The sequence below is a fragment of the Ursus maritimus genome, unplaced genomic scaffold (assembly GCF_017311325.1).
Source record: "Ursus maritimus isolate PB19 unplaced genomic scaffold, ASM1731132v1 scaffold_27, whole genome shotgun sequence".
Lineage (NCBI taxonomy): Eukaryota > Metazoa > Chordata > Mammalia > Carnivora > Ursidae > Ursus > Ursus maritimus.
In genome coordinates, this window is record NW_024425230.1 from 18226067 (window position 1) to 18240205 (window position 14139).

Consider the following 14139-nt stretch of genomic DNA (forward strand, 5'->3'; position numbering starts at 1 on the left):
ACGCGCACACCGACCTATGCTTACGCTTGCCAGTAATGTGTTTATATGTATACAGGCATCATTCTGGAGCCATTACTCAGCAAAAAAAGGCAATCTCATTGCCAACATCTAGGAACTTAGGGAAAGNNGGAAACAACTATTTTACTCTCCCCATTCTGAAATAGCACTGTTCCTTCTCAGATCTTGAGAAGAACCACCTGAAGATGATTAATACTCTTGCCCGGAGACCCTGACTCACAGCCACCGCAGGGAAATGATAGATCTCCGAGAAGTGTGAGGATCAGGAATGAGTCAGGAGAGGGAGAACCATTATCCACATGAGCCCTTTTGATGCAGATATTTTAGACTTGACCAAAACAGATTCAGGGGGCAAGAAAGAAAGCTATAATGGCCATGTGAGAGAAGAGAGGACCAAGGAAAGTCAGAAGAGTCAAAGAAGACTCTTGGCCATACTTTGAGCCAGGGAATGGACAGGGCGTTGAGCTGCTCGGGGAGGAAGTGCCTGCTGGTAAACCAGGAAGTATCTCATGCCCTTCAGCTCCAAAGGCAGAGAGAAAGCCATTCATACTGGGGCCATTTTATTTCTAGCTTATTTTCATTAATTTTCCTCCTGCCACCATTAGGCTGCGGTTCCAGTGTGACTTCTCACCAAATGGCCAGTCAAGCCTAGAAAGATCTAGCAGCATAAATTAATTTTGCTTTGGAAGGCACTGGTTTCTCTGTGACTTAATTACCTAAACGCAGTAATTAACTTGCTCATCACACTGTACTATAGATCATAGACCACGGAGACCTAAGTAAATCCAGACCTCTTTCCTCCCTAGAGATGCTGCCCCTGACTTCTTTTGTTTTGACATCATCACGGCGGCTGTCCGCCCCTGCTCCCTTCAGTACCACTCAGCACCCCCGGGCGTGGCGCGTTTGGTATCACTGTGGTGTTTCAGCCTCTTCCCTCTGACGGCAAGCGCTTCCACCTGCCGGGGTATATATTTCAACTTGTCTTTTCATCTTTTTCTTTGCTGAGCAATGTTGGGTGCAGGCATGCCTGCATTTTCTTTCTTTCTTTCCTCTTCCCCCCACCCTCTGCTGCTCATTGAGGGAAGATTGAGCAGACCTGGCATTGCTTGCTTTCCCTGAATTGATTGCTCCCGTCTGTTTGATCCAATGCGGTGAGGATTAGTTGCCTGTAAACTGGAACAAGAAGAAATCTATCAAAGAAGTGCCTCTTGTAATTCAAGTCTAAAGAATTTGGTGTCGAGCTCCAAATACCATGGCTGCTATGTGGGTCATCATAAGAAGATGGTATTACCCGCTCCTCCATGCCACCCCACACTCCTGACTGTTAATTTTTCAGTTGCAACTAGTCCCTGCATACCGAAGCTTGAAATCCTCCATGACCTCTGACCCTTCTTAGGCTGGTGCAGCTTCTTAAAGGCAGGATATCTACACATGGGATGTGATTCATGTGTGTGTTTTAAATAGATTTGAACTCAATTTAAGAGGCATGGAGTTTGGGCATGGACGGCAGGATGGAATTTGCCTTTTTCACCCAAACATTTGTATCTTGATCCTCTTTTCTATTCATTGAGGTAGTTGACTAAAAAGAATGTGGTTCCTGCCACAAAGGACCCGGAAACTGCCTGACTGAGAGGAAAATCACCTTGAAACTATCTTGACCCAGAAACTAGTCCAGCCAATAAGTGTATATTCATTAAAGGATGGCAGAGGGGAACTTAATACAATAAAGTCTATTGGTTTGCAATCAGCAACAGGCTGTTTGAGTACCCTTTGATTAGTTTCTGATGAATAGGGCTCAATCATGACATATATCATCAGCGGAACAGAGCAACTCCTAGGGATTTAGTTAGCAACAGAGTTCTTCCTAATACAAAGGCTGTAATTAATGTTTGTCAACACTACTCTCCATACACTCTCAAGAGGAAAGTTCTGCCCCCTCCTCCCCACCTGGCTTTTCCCTGGGGGTGCTCTATATAGCAGGGTTATAGACTCCAGGAAGATTCTTTTTTAGTTAAATAGAAGGAAATACCAGGGAAGGAAAAGAGCAGGTTTTTACCTAAAGCTCTGTCTTTAAGGAAATGTGAGGACATGGTATTTTGAATCTCTTTGGCCCCATAGAAAGTGTGCACCCCTGGGGAGTGATGTGCCGGGAAGATAAAGTATGGCTGTGTACCGCGAACGACGTGTTTTTTGACAATAGGTTTCACGCCTCATTTACCATAAAAACAATTAGAGTGTAGTCAACATCCACGGAGCAACTTCACCATTTTTCATGAGCAGAGAAAGAGCAGAGATGGTGGATGTTTGCCCAGTGACTGAAGCTTAAAACGAAGTACAGTACAGGCGCTCTTTGTTTTGGTTTGTCTTTTCCAGTTCCCTTCTTCCCAGTTGCTCATTTAGGAAATGTCTGCAGACTCCTGAGGGCGGCTCTTGATCTTCCTTCCTCTCCTCTTCCTTCCTCCTTTTTCTCAATTTTATCCCCGGAAATAATAGCACACGCGCTGCAGGAATGCTAAGCTGTTTCTTCCCGAGGCCTCGTTTAGTGGTTGTGACAGGTCTTTTGCAAAGTCATTTCACAGTTTTGCCGAGTCAGCCCCTGCTCCTTTCCATTTGTATCCCTCCCTCGCCTCCTGCTCCTCTCAGCGGAGCTCCCCTATCTCCGCTTGCCCCTCCATTAATAACAGAGAGCTGAGAATTTCTGAGCTGTGCCTGGCCGATGGCTCAGAATCCGGTTTATTCTCCCCAACTGTAGTCCCTGGGGCATGAACCTGGGCTCCCCTTGAGCGTCAGGACAAGTTCATTCGGTCCTCTCTTTAGGTTGATGAGGCAAGACTGAAAAAATAAAAATGTGTCCTAGACTTCAGAAAACATAATTATATTTTAATAATTAAAAGATACTTGATTTTTATTGAAAAATAGTTTTGCCTTTCTGAATCATACGGTATTTTGAATTATGTGAAATTGATATATTAAATTTAAATGATATTAACTTATCTTTTGGAAAGCACACACAAAAACGCCATATCCCCATATCTTTAATCACCATGCCTTTAATAGAGAACGATTGTCAACATTTTGGTGAAATGAGATTATTTTGTTTCATCTATGAATAAACAAATGTGCAATACCTTTAACGACAAGGTATGAAAGTTCCCTTTTCTGTAACTTAATAAACACTGTTTTATCTTTTTTTAAAAATAGACTTTATTTCTAAGAGCAGTTTTAGCTTCACAGTGAAATTGGAGGAAAGTACAGATGTCCCGTCTATACCCTGCCCCAGACATACACAGCCTCTCCTATTGTCAGCATCCCGCCACCGGAGTGGTGCATTGGTGGCAATTGGTGTACTGACACTGACACATCATTATCATCCAAAGTCCATAGTTTACCTTAAGGTTCACCCTTCCTGTTGTATATTCTGTGGGTTTGGACAACTGTATAATGACACATATCTACCATTATAGTTTCATATAGAGTAGTTTCAATGCCCTAAAAATCCTCTGTACTCTGCCTATTCATCCCTCCCTCCCCACTAACCCCGGGCAGCCCCTGATCTTTCTACTGTGTCCATAGTTTTACCTTTTCCAGAAAGTCATATAATTGGAGCCATACGGTATGCAGCCTTTTCAGATTGGCTGCTTTCTCTTAGAAAGATGCACTTATGTTTCCTCCATGTCTTTTCATGACTTGATAGCTCATTTCTTTTTCACACTGAAAAATATCCCATTGTCTGGATGATTCACAGTGTTTATTTATCCATTCAGCCACTGAAGGACATCTTGGCTGCCTCTAAGTTTTAGCAATTATGAATAAAGCTGCTATAAACATCCGTGTACAGGTTTTGTGTGGACAGAAGTTTTCAGCTCCTTTGGGTAAACACCAAAGAGTGTGATTGCTGGATCGTATGGTAAGACCATGTTTCATTTTGTAAGAAACCACCAACCTGTCCTCCAAAGGGGCTGCACGATTTTGCACTCCCAGCAGCAATGAATGAGAGTTCACACTGCTCGACATCCTCAGCAACATTTGGCTTTGTCAGTGTTCCGGATTTTGGCCATTCTTACAGGTGTCTAATGACATCTCATTGTTTTAATTTGCATTTTCCTGATGACATATCATGGGGAACATTTTTTTCATATGCTTATTTACCACATCTATGTCTGTCTTCTTTCGTGAGGTGTCTTTAAGGTCATTGGCCCATTTTTTAATCAGATTGTTTTCTTATTGTTGAATTTTAAGAGCTTTTTGTATATTCCGGCTAACCGTTGTTTCTCAGATGTGTCTTTTGCAAATATTTTCTCCCAGTCTGTGGCTTGTCTTCTCCTTTTCTTCACAGTATCTTTCCCAGAGCAGAAGTCTTTAATTTTAATGACATTGAACTCATTAGTTATTCCTTTCACGGATCATGCCTTTGGTGTTGTATCTAAAGAGTCATTGCCAAACCCAAGGTCAGCTAGATTTTCTCCTCGTGTCTTCTAGACACCCCCATTGCTTTTGCATTACAGTCTTTGCCATTTTTATGTGAAAATGGGGTGTGTTTTTAATTTATAGTGTTATCTTTTCTGATATAGATAAAATGCTTCCATATCATTTCTTTTTATAATACATTTCTTGGGCATGGCTTTTGTTCTTTATTCCTTTCAGCACCATGTTTTTTTTTCCTTTCTTAAATTTATATTTAAATCTAATTTAAATTTCTATGTTAAAGATGTTCCACACCTCTTTGATATGGATGTTGCAAATTCCCATTTATCTTTCACGTTTTTTTATGTAGCTTATTGACTTCGGATGTATCAGTTTTTTTCTTTGTCTCTTTTAGCTTTGATAACCTACCTACTTCAGTCGAATAACAGATAATTCGTAATTTAAATAATTATCCAAATAATCATTCATTGTAAAAGTGTGTCAGTTGATGTTATTATACTGAGTAGATGCTTTTATAATGAGTCTATTTACATATTATAATTTCTTTTCCAGTTTTTACTATTAAATAATTTTGTATTTATAAATCGATCACCGTTTGCCCTAGTAATTACTAAATAGTCCATCCTTCATCATTGATTAGTAATGTCAGTTTATTTACAGTATTTACATGTGCATGTATCTAGGTGTATTTTTTGATGTTATATTCTCTTCGGTTTTTAATATTGTAGCTGTGCAACTTAAATATATAATGTTACAAGCACCACCTCATTAAGATTTGTTTTAAAAATGTGCCTTGCTATTTTCCCTTCCTTGTTTTTTTCACTGATGAGCCCTATAATGAGTTGTTAACTGCCAAAAATGAAACCACTGGGATTTTAACTCAAACTGCATCAAAATTATAGATTTTTTTGGTCTATTGACTGTTTGCCCATATTGCTTTTTCAAAATCTGATATTTTGTTCCACTTATTTAGATCTTCTTCACTGTTCACAAAGAAAGTATGGTAGGAGTTCCTTTTGGACCCTTTCATGCAATTCCTAGGTATATCATCATAAGCTTTTAATCTTATTAAATTTTCTTGTGGCTCTTAAAAGAGTCTTTCCCCATATTTTTCTAAGTGGCTGTCATCATGATATAGGAACATTCTGATTATTTATATATTTATTTATAATTTCGTTGAACTCTGTAGTTATACCTAAAAGTGTTTCCATGGATTTTTCTGTTTTTCTAGAGAGGTTGTTGTGTCATTTATAAATTTTGGTAATTAGCTTTACTCAGTTTTTTGGGTTTTTTTAAAGATTTTATTTATTTATTTGACAAAGAGAGAGTACAAGCAGGAGGAGTGACAGAGAGAGAGGGAGAAGCAGGCTCTCCACTGAGCAGGTAGCCTGATGCGGGACTAGATTCTCTGGCCCCTGGGATCATGACCTGGGCTGAAAGCAGAAAGATGCTTAACCGACTGAGCCACCCAGGCGCCCCATAGCTTTACTCAATTTTGTTCTTATTTATTATCTTGGCTAGAATTTCGAGAACGTTATTCAAGAATGGTGATTCTATGGAGATCCTTGCTGTGACCCCAACTTCAAAATGAGAATGACTCTAAGCATTTGAACATTAAGTAAAATGTCTGCTCTTTTTTTTTTTTAATTTACTTGAGAGAGAAGGAGAAAGTGAGAGAGAGCATGAGGTGGGGGAGGGGAAGAGGGAGAGGGAGAAGCTGACTCCTTGATGAGCAGGGAGCCCGATGTGGGGCTCGATCCCAGGACCCTGAGATCATGACCTGAGCTGAAGCCAGATGCTTAACTGACTGAGCCACTCAGGCACCCCATCTGTTGTTTCGATATTAATGTCTGATGTCTTCTTTATAAATTATTTTTTGGCTTATTAGTTTAAAAAATCAGGATTGGATGATGAATTTTATCAATTTTTTTGGTATCTAGAAAAATGATTATTACTGTGAATTAATAAAGTCTTAAATTATGTTAGTAGATTCTCTAATATTCATCCATCCTTGAAAATCTGAAATATTTTATCATAGATACTGATGTTATTTACTGTGAATTGAGGAGGTTTGTGCCTGTATTTGTGAGGGAGTAAAATCTGGGCTTGGTGTATATTGTTCTATCAAGTGGAACGCTTTACATTTCCTAGGATTTATCCTTGAACATATACAAATTGCCTATAAAACTACTTGCTTCCCATTTGTTTGAAACAGAGATATTATTTTTCTACTTCTCTTTTCCCATATAAGAAGTGTCTGTGACACTTAGACTGCCTTATAGTCATCTTCAAATCATTTTAAAATTCAATTTTGTTTAATTACTTACATTGCTCATTTCTTTCCATTCCATACAATCATGTCCCCGTTATTTTTTCTCTGTGTTGACTCATCTTACGTTTTTGCTAGATCATTCCTTAAAAAAAAAAAAAGCAAAAAAAACCTTTTTTTGTGTGTGTGTACAGTAAATCAAAGGTATATTCTTGGCACACTAATAACTAATATATGTGTGAATCTCTCTCCCCTTGACACAGGAATTCCACTGAGCCTGCCTAGAGAGTTCACTGTAACAGTATGGACATACTCTGCTGTTTAATCCTGAAGGCCTCAGCCTGGTTGGTCTTCCTTGGCCCGCACCATGATTGTCCTGCCTTAATAGTTGTCCTGGTTTTCCTTGTTCATTACCACCAACATCGTCTTTCTACCACATCAAAAGTATCTCTTCTTTGGCGTTTAGGTACTTTTGGTTGATTTCAAATTCGAACCCTTCATCCCCTCTGATGTGCCTTTCAGTTGCCAGGAAGCAGTGATGCCATCCCACGTCTTCGTTTTTGCTTCTCTGGAGTGTTTGGTATCTGCTTCCCAACCTCTGCATCTGTCTCTTCTCCCCTCATCGCTTTTGTTCTTCATTCCCATTCACTGAGTTCTGGAGGCTGTTTGTCCTTGCAGATTGGCTGCTCTGCGCCATAGACTTTCCTCTTTGCTAATAATGTGTTTTGATTTGCATTATTTTACATTTAGATTCATCACTCCTGTTTCCTCATCTCTCATCAGCATCTCTTTTATTCGTATTTGCAATATGGCCAGTTCTTGTTTCATTCATATAATGTTTCATAGATGCCATTTTTCCTGAATTTTCCTGGTACCTTCACAGGAACTACATCAGACTGGCTCCCATTTCTGGTGGCTGGTCATTCCCTAGTGTGTGCATCACTCTGTCGGTTCACGGACGCATCCATCTCCTTGTATGTTGCACAACATTTCACCCTCTGGGTTGTTATGATTCTTCCCTCCTCTTCTTTCAACTTCTATTTCATCATTTTTTGTTTACTCATCTTTAAATCATGAGAGCTCTGTCAAGACTCATAATTGCACGATAATCCAGGCTTTGGATGTTCTTTAAACTCTTGTGTAGTCTAACTGGATGCAGATAGTTGCTGTATGTGAAGCGACTTGATTTAGACGGTGCTTTTTCTTTAAGAATTCATGGCATTTTGACTTTTATCAGAGAGTATAGATGTTGGGATGATTGCGTGGAAGAGTTATATGCATTTCTGGACATGCTCTGACTTTCTCAAGATGATCACTTAGTATTTTCTGAGTGAATATATGAATTAATTGAGATTTGCTACTGTCAATGAACTAGTAAGTTCCTATTTTAGAATCTGTTGGAGGAAATTAATGACGGTTGTGATGGTGGTAATGTACTCTCCTAAGCCATTTCTCGTATATAATCTCACTGACGCATTTCAGTAACCCTATAAAGTGGCATTATTATCTCCATGTGCTGATGAACCCATCGTGACTTAGAGAGACCCTGCGGTTTGCCTAAAATGGCAGAGTTGGTAAATTGTAGAGCTGGGATTTGAACTGGGCAGTCTTGCTAAAGAATCAGTGTTCTTAATCACGAAGACATCCTGTCTCCTATCGATAATAATAGTGAACGTGAATATGAACCACATAATAAACATATACTCTTTAGGCTATGCATTTTGCATAGCACAGCATCCCTCGTTCCTTGTTTTGTCTTTTAAACTGGGGGTTGGAAGCTTTTTCTGGAAAGAGACAGAGAATGTTTTAGGTTTTGCGGACCATATGGTCTCTTTTGCGACTGCTCAGCTCTGCTGTGGTAGCATGGAAGTAGCCATAGACAAGATGTAACTATATGGACGTGGCTGTACTTCAGCAAAATGTTATTTACAAAAATATGCAATGGACGGGATTTGTCCGACCAAGCCATAGTTCGCCAACCTTTGCTTTCAACTGTTCTTTGAGGTATGTACGATTATTATCTGCCCTGTACAGATGAAGAAACTGGAACTCAGAGAAGCGATATGACTTGCCTTTCCCGTAGCTAGGAAGAAGATGATCAGGGGTAGAACCAGGTAGGATGCCTAGGCATCCTTGATGTTTAATGACTACAAGTACTAAGCCATATGGGCCTTTAAGACGGTCAGGGAATGGCACCTCTTTCTCCTCTCATGAGTTCCAAATCAAATAAGAAATAGAACACGGGAGCTGGTCAGATTGAAGTAAGACATAACTGCTTTATTCCTGGTAATGAGTTAGGGAGCGTGGCCCCACCAGAATTGAGCTTCCTCACCAGGAACGGTAGGGTCTGAGTCTGCCTTGCTAAGCTTACCACGCGCAGGAGCAGTGGGTACATCTGAGTCAGGTCCTGCGGGAAGAGAATGAACACTGGGGCCACAAGGTGCTCAAGCTCACTCAGCATCTCCCCGCAAACCACCAGTTTTGTGTTGTTCTTCCTCCCTTAGAGAGAATGGATAGGGAGAGAAAGTGGAGTACTAATGGCAGTGGGCCAAAATGGGAACTCTGGAAATGAGAATCGCTCCCCAAAAGGTAACATTCTATCAAAACAAAGGATAGAGGCTCAGTGTTTCAGATTGCAAATTATACTTTATTTCCATCATTTCCAATTATTGTTATATTGAAATCTGATAATATCATTCTTCCATTGTCTTCTGTCAGCCTAATTGTATTCAAAATTTTTAAAAAGTACTTCCCGCTTCTTTCTATAGTTGTAGGCAAAGAAACGCCCAGTGATTACAAGGAGGAAAATGTTGGAATGGGACCTAGCCTGGGGGTCTTTTGAGTCTGTGACTATCACATGTTCCTTTAAAACAGTAAGTGTTTCCCTAATGGGTCTAAATAAATGAACTTACCAGGAAGAAATGCTAATCTTAGCTTGGGAAAACAGCAACAAAAAACACAATTCTGTTAGTAGATAAAGAAAGGCAAATTCAAATATTTTTGTTATGATTTTAGGCTGATTCTTATACAACACTTAAATAAAATAATTAAGAAATGAATGTTAGTGTGTCTATGAGGAAAGAGATTTAATAATATCATACGGCTATCTGTAAACTGGTTTACTTTCCCCTGGAGAGAAATTTGGCAACTTGTAAGATAGTCCATAAAAACCTCCTATTTAATCCTATGTTTCCAGCTGGAATATCCCTCAAGAAAATAAACCTAACAGAAAACAATATTTAATATGTAGATATTTATAGCAATGATACTTATATCCCCCAATAAATTTAAGCAACCCAAATTACTGGCAGTAGTAAGAAGAAAAAGAAAACCATTGTTGATTAATTTTCTAGAATAGTATAAAACTGTGAAAATAATTAGTATGTTAATGTATATATAGGATAACAATAATAGCAAGCATTCATTAGAGCTTTACCATGAATCAGTTGCTGTGCTAAGCATTTTATAATTATTATGTCAATCAGATAAATAATCCTGTGTGTTAGATGCTATTATTAGCATCCCCTTTTGCAAACAAAGAAATTAAGTTTTATGGAGGTTAAGCGGTTTGCCAAATGTCATGAATCTTAAAAGAGACTGCTGACTTTTGAAGCCGATCTAACTCCTAGATTTGGGGGCCATTAAGTGTATAATCTAAATTGAATGTAACATCATTAGTTTCTTGAATTGTACAGTTCCCAACAGTATGTCTTGGATACACGTATGTCTGTGTGTGTTTATACGTTTTAAAATCTGAATGATCTGGGTCATTTTGACCCAGAAATATCCCTTGATTGCTTTAATAGTATTCAGGGAAATCAGCACATGTCATCACTGGTGGAATGTATATCACCGTAGGTGGGATGCATCGCAAACCATGGAGAGAAGAATTCAAAAGAGAAAAACGAAAGAGATTGCAGACAGAGAGGAGTCAAAGTGCATTTTGCTCATATTGCATTTGCTATTTGCAAAATGTTAGCACCTAAGAACAGCCATGGAAGCTAACCTAAAAGAAATCCTATTTTACGAGTGATTCCGTGGGAGCCCAGGGAGTCTCAGTGACTCACTAGGTGTAGTTACGTGATTTACCTATTGCCACTCAACACTGGGGATATCGTTCGCCTGTGCCTCGGGTCAACCAAACGAACAGCTGGTCTCTTGCCTGTGAATCTATAAATACCTGAAAATAAAATAGGCTACCAGTCCCTAGAAAAGGATTTCAGTCGGGAAACTTGCTCTTCCTACTCTCTTTGTCAACTTCAGCCTATGCAGTCCTTGTCTTTGTTGTTAATTCCAAAAATGGAAGGCAAATAAAACCTGTGGAGTTTTCCCAAATAGGAGAGGCTGTTTTTACTTAAGAAGGCTGCAAATAGCCTGGCATGGGTAGCTTAAGTTAATTCAGTAGCTTTTCATTAATTTTTAGAGTAGTTCCTTGTTCTGTATGTTCTTGATGCTGACTCTCTCTTTGTTATGTAACCCCATGACCTCCCCATGACCATTACAAGGTCCTAACCCTTTAGTGTTGGGGTTCAAGGCCACTTCACCTGAAAGAGTTAGTTTACCAACTGTAAACTGGTAGGGGAAGACCAAACTCTGGATTCGATAAAGGAGAACGGAGGGAGGGAGGGAGGGAGGGAGGGAGGGAGGAAGGAAGGAAGGAAGGAGAGAGGGAGGAAAGGAAAGAGGGGAGGGAGGGAGGATAAGGAAGGGAGAAAGGAAGGAAGGATAAGGAAGAAAGTATAAGGAAGGAAGTATAAGGAGGGAAGGATAGATAAGGAAGGGAAGGAGGGAGGGAGGAAAGGAAACTGCATCACAGGAGAAGAAATCAAGGTCATGATAGTCAAACCAGGATATCCTTAAGGGGGATAAAAAGACTCAGAAAGTTTACATTTTTGGTTTGCAAGTTCCTGAACTTAGATGATTCTAATGCAGGAGGAAGAAGGCTTCTTTTAAGTTTCTGAGAACATTTCCATGTTTTGCCTGATTTCTTTATCCTGGCCAGGTGTCCCAATTCTCTTGTCTTAGGAGAGGACCAAGCAAAGAAACCTGGGCACATCCACTACACCCAAGCTGAAAGAGTCTATCATGGGTTTTGCTGCCCCCAAATCTCCATGAAGCCCCACGTTAATGCTCAGCATCGTTTTCCTTAAGGACACATGGCTTCGATTCCAGGCAGCTCAGTTCTAGGTCAAAGTATTGATGCAGACAGCCGGCTCTGTGACTCTGGGGAGGTGGCTTATCTTGCTTGTTTTCAGGTTTCTTAGCTTCAAACTTAAAGATATTTGAATTCCTTTTAGCTCTAATATCCTATGTTCATTTTCAAGTCTGCTGCCATTGACATCCTCCCATTCCAACATGGGTAGTAAGGTTGCAACCCTGAATTCAAGACATAAAAGGCAAGGCAGCTGAATTATACTAAATGGCACAAAGCCGGTATTTGATTGAGTGAAAATTAAATTTTATTTTGATGCCTACTGGATAGATAATAAAGTGACAGAGCCTAACCATGCATGGGCAACTGAAAGGAGATATAAATAATGATGAGAAAAAGAGACAGGAAGATGAAGACAAAAGAGGTATGTTCAGAAGGATATGTCACAAATCTGGGGGGAAATTACATGGTGGGGAAGGATGTCCAATCAGCCATCCAACATCAAAGTAGAGTCAGGTGCAAGATGACCCTTTAAAAGGGAGCCTTAAATATTCTTAACAGGAATCACAACAGGTACTGTTTTCTTCTCCTAGAGGTAGAAGCTTCAGGAGAAAGGAGTCATGACTGACTTCTGCTTGGTCACTTTATTTATTTACTTTAAAAAAAATAATCTTTATTTATCAGAGAGAGAGAGAGAGTGCACAAGCAGATGGAAGGGCAGAGGGAGAGGGAGAAGCAGACACCCCTCTGAGCAAGAGCCCAACGCAGGGCTCGATCCCAGGACCCCAGGATCATGACCTGAGCCAAAGGCAGACACTTAACTGACTGAGCCACCCTGGCGTCCCATGCTGGGTCACTTTAATCACTTTAGACAAGTTTGTCCAACGCAGACCTCAGGTATGTCCCGGGAAGGCAAAAAGTCTCTTCAGTCATGTGAGAGCTCATTGCAGACTTACTGGTTCTGTTTGTGGTGAGAGGTGAGTCGACTGGAAAAAGGAGATAATGTAGCAGGAGCCAATATGGCCCCAGGACAGTGGGAATGGAAAGTAAATTAGAGCCAATGTGTGTATGATGACTTGGTATTCATCATTTTGTTATGTGGCTTTGAAACCAGGAGGTTGACTAGTTCCCTGTGCTTTGCAAGTGTGTGACAAAATAAATACAGTGAAGAGTGGAATAGTGCTAATAGAAGAGCATGTGCCTGGGAGTGTGATAAGGATTTGATATGCCTTATCTTAAAGAAGGGGAGCCCTAGGAAGCCATAGTACTAGTAGTAGTAGTTATAGATGAATGAATGGAGGCTCAGGACACTGCACATCTGATAAAGGCCAACCCACTGCTATGTAACCGAGCCACGATTCAAACACAGGTGACTGAATCCAAATTCCTTCTTTTTCTTTCTGAAATGTATTGCCAGTTAGTGCCAGAGAAATCCACAAAACAGTCTCCAATACAAAGGGGGAAAGCTTAGGCCATGAAATTCGATCTATATAAATCAAAGTCCTTAATCAAAGAGCCGGCTCCTTTAAGTTCAGTGCCCCATCACAGCATTCTCCATGGTAGGGAAACACACATGCAGGTTAGTCTCAACCTTGTCAACCTTTCACCCACTAGATGTTCAAAAGCCATGAAGCAAAACCAGCTACCGCATCTTTGTTGTTCTTCTTGTCGTTCATATATTTAATTACCTGGGGATCACCTAGAGAAGGTCAAGGAACTTCTCCGCATTCTAAACAAAGGATGTGCAATTAGCTTTCAGGGCTACGTAGATCAGTGATTGAAGGCTTGCCTTAGAAAGGATTGATCTAACTTTTGGAAAGAGGGCTCGGAGAGGTTGAATGGTCTCTGCTTCCTATTAGTGAAGCCCCCAGCACATGGGGGCGATTGCTCAAGCACACAGGTGTTAGTACAGTGGGAAGAAAGACACGAGGGAATTGAATATACTCATCCAAAAAGGCACTCACGGAAGCACTGATAATAGTAAACAATGTTTATGAATTGCTTAGCACATGCCAAACGCTATTTTAAGTTTTTATCCACGCGAGATTTTTGAAGCCCCAGGAATCGTCTGAAGAGGTAAATATTATCTTGCCCTCGTTTTGTAGAGATGAGCCTGAGGCACAGAAAGTTTAAATAATTTGCCTAAAGTTACTTGTGAGTGACGGTGCTAAGACCAGCGTGTTTAGCCAGGGTACCAGTTTTAACAATAGTAGTGGTTTTGTAAAGTCTAATCTCTTGTTTCTGACTGGTTCTTACCTGTATCTGTACTTGTTTA

General features: G+C 40.2%; 1 protein-coding gene across 1 annotated transcript in view; it reads left to right on the forward strand.

Annotated features, from left to right (window-relative positions):
• AGBL1 (AGBL carboxypeptidase 1) overlaps nucleotides 1-14139 on the forward strand; it is a 689944-nt gene that overhangs the window by 490934 nt on the left and 184871 nt on the right. The gene's annotated exons all lie outside the window — the stretch shown is intronic.